The sequence below is a fragment of the Hirundo rustica genome, chromosome 13, assembly GCF_015227805.2.
Source record: "Hirundo rustica isolate bHirRus1 chromosome 13, bHirRus1.pri.v3, whole genome shotgun sequence".
NCBI classification, from domain to species: domain Eukaryota; kingdom Metazoa; phylum Chordata; class Aves; order Passeriformes; family Hirundinidae; genus Hirundo; species Hirundo rustica.
In genome coordinates, this window is record NC_053462.1 from 3,464,429 (window position 1) to 3,470,428 (window position 6,000).

Here is a 6,000-nt window from a genome sequence, read left to right on the forward strand (position 1 = left end):
GGGCAGACAGGTGGCCCAAGAGACACAGACCTGAAAAGTGAGATGACTCCCTACTCTGAGCAATTTAAATAATAGAAGTCTTCAGCAAATATTTCAATACAACAGTTCCAAGAATGGTTATTTGAAACAGGGGCAAGCCTTAATTAGGATGTGAAGAAAAACCGTCCAAAGACAGAATAAAGAACTATAGCCAAATCGTAAGAAGGAATTGTGTTCCCAGCCAGCTCTTTCTTTCTAAGCTCTTCAGAAAGGAAATGGGGACTTGGAACACTCAACACAGCAACCTACAACAGGAATAATCAAGCTCTGATGAGATGCATGAAAACTGACAGCAGAGAATTACTAGAACATTTGTGTTCACTACTGTCAGGGATACTGGATACCAAAATATTTTCAAGCTGGTACAATACAGAGACTTCACAAACATTTCATGAGTCATTCTTTGAATATATTTTATTTAAACCCCAAATTTATGTGAACTGGTGCATGCTGTATGTAGGGGAGGGGAAAGAAAACAAAATGTGTCAACAGAACTAGCAGGGCACCAGTTCCTGCTTGGCAAGGAGCATCTACAGGCAAGGTAAGTCCTGCCACACTCGATTTGGGCTGCAACAACACTGCCAAAGCCAGCAGCAAGCGAGACTGAGGGGGTGGCAGGATTCCAGGACAGCAGGGAAGAACTGGGAGCAGAGGTGCAGGCAGAGAGGAGGACCATGGGACAAGGCAGAGGGGGAAAGAGAAGCCATCTGATGCCTTCCCAAAAGGGGCCTGATTTAAGGCTGCCGTTGTTATTGACAATTCAGTTTAGAAGTTTGTCAAGCATCACACGCAAACCAAACAAAGCTCAACCCTTCTGGCCAGGCTGCTGGAATGGGGAACAACTCCTGGGCCAGGAGAAATCACTTCAGAGTGGAGCACAGGGACACAGTGGTCTTTGAGCTTTAGCTCAGTCGTTCCTCCAGACAAGTCCCAGAGGTGTTGCTTTGGTTAATCTACTGCAAAACACTCTACAGAGATTTACTTGGCTTAAAAGTGGCTCGCTGTGGCTGAACTTGAAACTCATTATTAAATTAAACCACAAATACGAAGGTCCAAAGAGGGCTATGCAATAATTTACAACCACGTCCCTCAAGGAATCACAGCTGGGCATGAAATCCCTGGAAGCCCAAATTATCCACACACTCCACATCCCCAGCACTTGATAAGGACTTTGGAAAGAGCACAGATTACTGTAGTTGGCAAAGGCATGGACCTGAAACTTCCCATTCCTTTGGGTGGGAAAACTTGTACCAGCTGGGAGAGAGCTAAGCACCACGCAGCTCCCAAAATTTCTGGCACACAAATCCTTCCTCATGGAAGACACTTCATTCCATAACCTGGCATGCTGGAGTTTTGTACAGAGAAAAATGAGCCTGCCAATCACTCTTGACCTTCCCCTTCCCACTCTGGAACACCTCTCCGCATCTGTGTTTTAAAATGCAAGACAAAATAAATCCCACGTATCTGCAGCATCTCAAAATATCCTTTTCTTGGATGAAAACTTGCTTTTTCAGAAGCATTTGTGTTCATTTTTGAGTCTCATAAAACACCATTTTACTGCCTTTGCAATCATGAGGGCACAAGTCTCTACCTAAGTATTTGACCACAAAACTGCATCTTAAACTTGTCATACACAAAGCTACACTTTCTCAGAATAAAGCAGGTTTTGATCCAGATTCTAGAGAATAAGTACCTTATCGACAGAAGCGATTTTTAAATAACATAAATTTAAACTTTTGATTTAACACTGTTTACCTCTGATTATAGATAACAAACAGAAAAAGGATAATATTAAAGGAAATTATGTAAACTAGTTTGTGAGGAAAGCTGAAAATAAAGACCTTTTCCTTACGCCATCATTCTTGTGCAAAGGACTGAGAACCCAAGCTTGGGATCCAGTGAAAACATAGAGGTTGAGATTTGCGAAGCTGTAGAAGAGGTGAATAAAATGAGCAAAGAGGAAGGACTTATGGAGTAAAGAATGTATTTCAGTGTGCAAACTCAACCTCACTATAGCACATTTCTCCAGGAATCAAGAAACCTAGAAGGCTCCAAGCCATCCAAAAAAACCCTGGGGAAGGAAGGATGTGAAATCCCAGGGCCGTGTGCTACGGATAAGCTTTGAAGTCAAGGAGAGGTACCACAGGACCCACATCCTGCACTCATTCCATACAAACCTTTTGCTAGCAGTGCTATTCCCAGGGACTTCCAGAGATTGGAAGTAGATGCTCTGCACCTTTCAAACTAGGGAGGAGGTTTGAGACTGCCACTTAATAGTGAAGCAAGAAACCCTAGTCACACCAAGGAAATTAATCAAAGAATGGGTTGGAAGGGACCTTTACGGTCATCTAGTTCCAACCCCCTGCTGTAGGGGATTATTTATTACGTACATTGCCATTACTAAATATTGGTAATTCTGCAAAACAACAGTGTACGAGGGAAAACATCGACCAAGGCCTGCGCAAACCGGGCCGGTGTCTCCGGGAGGGGATGCAGAGACTGCATGACACTGGAATCCCATGGGAAAGGCAGGGCTAGCAAGAGCTCGGGGAAGGCAGGGGATGGGGGAAGCGGTCACGCAGCGGCTGTCAGGGCTGCGGAGAAGCCGCGGGGCAGCCGCAGCTGGCCGAGGGCTAAACCGGAGGGCGGCTCGGCGGCAGGCGGGACCCGTGGCTGTGACACCCGTGAAAGTTTCCCGAGCCCGGTGCGGCTCTCGGTGAGAACGGGGCCGCTGGGCTGGGGACTCGTCCGGCCCGCGGCACACCTACACACAGAGAGACACACACCCACACACACATACAGGCACACACCACCCCCAGCCCACGCCGTCCCCACCCGAGACAAAGGCCGGCCCCGCCGCCCTCCGCGCTGACAGCCCGGCCCGGCCCGGCCCCGCCGCACGTGGGCCGCCCCCCGAACTTAGTTTGTCCCGGCGCCGCCGGGCCGGGCCGGGCCGGGCCGCCGCGGGCACCGCAGCCGATCCGGGGCAGGGACCTGAAGAATGGGGAGAGGTGGCGGCCTGCGGGCCGGAAGAGCCGGTGCGGGCGGCGGGGCTCGGTGCGCCGGCGGCGGGGCCGCCCGCCCTGCCCGCGGGGCGGCAGCACCGCCCGGCCGCGGGGCCGGCGGGAGGGAGGGAGGGCGGAGGGCAGCGGGAGGGGCGGGCCCGGCGCGGCCGGGCCCGGGCGGGCGGGCAGCACTCACCCACGCAGGCAGCTCCTCCGGGCCCACCGGGCCCGCGCGGCCTCACCCCGCACCGGGCACCAACGGCCGCAACATGGCGGCGGCGGCAGCGGGTGGGGCCGGGGGCGGGACGGGGCGGGCCGGGCACAGCGGAACCGCCCCCCCTTCCCTTCCCTTCCCTTCCCTTCCCTTCCCTTCCCTTCCCTTCCCTTCCCTTCCCTTTCCCCCTTCCCCCGGGACTCACCACCCCGGGCCTCCGCCCCGCTCCCCCTCTGGGAGGCTCCTGACAGAGCCGTCCCCGGCCCGGTCCGGTCCCGCCGCCCTCTCACGCCGCCGAGGCCCCGCAGTCCCGCTATTCTAAGGTTTCCTCACCAAAACCTGCCCCGAGAACGGCTCCCGCTGCAGTCCCCGCTCCGTGTCTTCAACTCCTTCCTCGCTGTGTCCCACACCCACCCCGATGCGGTTTGCTCGCAATTACGCTGATGGACCCACTGATCTCACATAAAGGCGAGAGCGAAGATGTGAGGAGCTCCAGGCTGGTGAGCCTCACCCTGATCCCTGGGAAGGCGACGGAGCCAATAACCCCTGGAGCCGTTTCCAAACACAGCGAGGACAAGGAGATATCTGGAATCTGTCAGCACAGGTTGCAAAGGGCCTCCATCCCTGCTAACCTAATGCATTCTGCATTGAAATTACTAGAAAGGTAGATTTAGATTCGAGGTAAAGGAGACAGTCTTCCTTGTGAGGGTAGTGAAGCCTTCTTGGTTGCCCAGAGAAGCTGTAACTGCCCCAGTCCTGGAAATATCCAAGGCCATGTTGGATGGGGCTTGGAGCACCCTGGTCTAGTGGAAGGTGTTCTTGCCCAGAGTCTGGAACAAGATGAACTTTAGGGCCCTTTTCAAGCCAAACCGATTCTATAGCAAGTTCAGGGGATGAGGGGAGGGTGGTGGATATTGTTTGTTCTCCACCCCTGTCCAGTTCTGGGCTCCTCAGTACAAGAGAGCCATGGACGTACTGGAGAGAGTCCAGCGAGCTGCCGTGGAGATGATGAATTGATTGAAGCACCTGCCCTGTAAGGAAAAGCTGAGAGAGCTGGAGCTGTTCGTCCTGTGGAAGAGAAGACTTGGGGAGGGCTCATCAATGTCTACAAATACCCGCAGGGAGGGTGCAAAGAGGGAGGAGCCAGCTTCTTCCCAGTGGTGCCCAGTGCCAGGACCGGAGGCCATGGGCACACACTGATCCACAGCAGGAATACTTTTTCCCTGGGATGGTAACCACAGGCTGGCACAGGTTGCCCAGGTAGGCTGTGGAATCTCCACCCTTGGAGGTGTTCAAAAGCAGTTGGGGTTTTCTGAGCAGTCAGCATTAGCTGGCCCATCTTGAGACTAGACCAGACAACCTTGGGAGTTCTCTTCCAACTTCAGGTACTCTGGGATGCTGTGAAGCATTTTGTATTGAGGTGTGGATATGCTCACTCCTACCATAATAAATAAACAATATTTCTTGAGGTTGTCTTCCTGTGAACTGATATTTTAACCATCTACTCCTAGTACCAGGCGTACAGCATTGCTCATACTACATTTGTTTCTCATCTAGTTAAATAATTATTTTTTTCTTGGCATGATGGGCAAAAAAAAAAAAAAAAAATTTTTTTTCTTACTGACACATGTAGCTTCACATCCTTGATTTCTGAATCAGTGTCATCACTTTTCTCCTTTTGGAAGCAATAGCCAGAATCCAAAAACGAGCAAAAGGACAAAGGAAGTCACAGAAAGAAAACATTTTCAATATTGCAACTGTTACCTGTAATTTTAACACATGTCTAGGAAAACCTCTAAATTGTATCTAGTAAGAGAGATTCCATTTGTTACACAATTTACTAAGAGCTGTCACAGTCCTGAACATGCTGCAGCTTGCCAGAAAGGTGTGGTAATTTGAAAGATTGTGATAATTAAAAAATTTAATGCCAGTGGGAATTTAGCTCTATCCCTCAGATGGCCTCAGAGAAGAGACAGCCCTGGAGTGGCTAGGGTCCCTTCCTCAAGACAGCAGATACACAAAAGGCTCTAATGAGGATCTGTGTCTTACAGCAGACCTAAAAATCATATTTCTTATTTTTAGTCCAGTCTGGAAGCAAAACATCTTCCTCCTCTTTGTTTTTCTTTTAAAAGTTTAAATTTATCCCTTTAGTCTTGTTTTGTAAAGGTTGTGGAATCCCCAACCCTGGAAGTATCCAAGGGTCTTGGAGCACCCTGATCTAGAAAAAGGTATCCCTGTCCATGGCAGGGGTGTGGAATGGGATGAGCTTTAAGGTCCTTTCCAACACAAACCTGTCTGGGATTCTGTGATTTGCTGTGGAAAAGACAAAAGCTGTTGATCTAAGGAGACAATGTACAGAGCAGCCCTCTGCACTTGGGAGGTCCTGAGGCCTGAGCAGGGTGCAGCACTCAGAGAGGGAAGCCCCTGGAGGAAATACTCCTAAGCTATGTCCAGCTACTTGTGGGACTTTAACTTTTCATTCTTAACCTGCTTGGGGTTGTTGGTGCTTGTTTTTACTGTGGGAAATTGTTCTTCCCAGGTGCAAGTGTGTTGAAAAGTGTATGGAGGCAAGCAGGCTGGCAAGGACAGCGAGACCCGTTTTATTTTTAATAATAAACATCACAAAGTCTTGAGCATTCATGTCTAAGCAACTGTCAGTTTTCACATCAGTGATTTGTTTGTTTCTGCCAGAGGTCTATGTTGCAGTGAATTACCCTGAGCTAGTTGCAAAACTTGCGTATT

The 6,000-nt window shown here is 50.4% G+C and overlaps 1 protein-coding gene across 2 annotated transcripts in view; it reads right to left on the bottom strand.

The window, feature by feature from the left end:
- The window catches only part of ZNF592 (zinc finger protein 592), a 35,750-nt gene extending 32,429 nt beyond the window's left edge, over positions 1 to 3,321 (bottom strand). For both annotated transcript variants that reach the window (XM_040076918.2, XM_058422343.1), the window contains exon 1: positions 3,241 to 3,321. The gene's annotated coding sequence lies outside the window, so the exon portion shown is untranslated. The remainder of the gene's footprint in view (positions 1 to 3,240) is intronic.
- Positions 3,322 to 6,000: the final 2,679 nt, after the last annotated feature.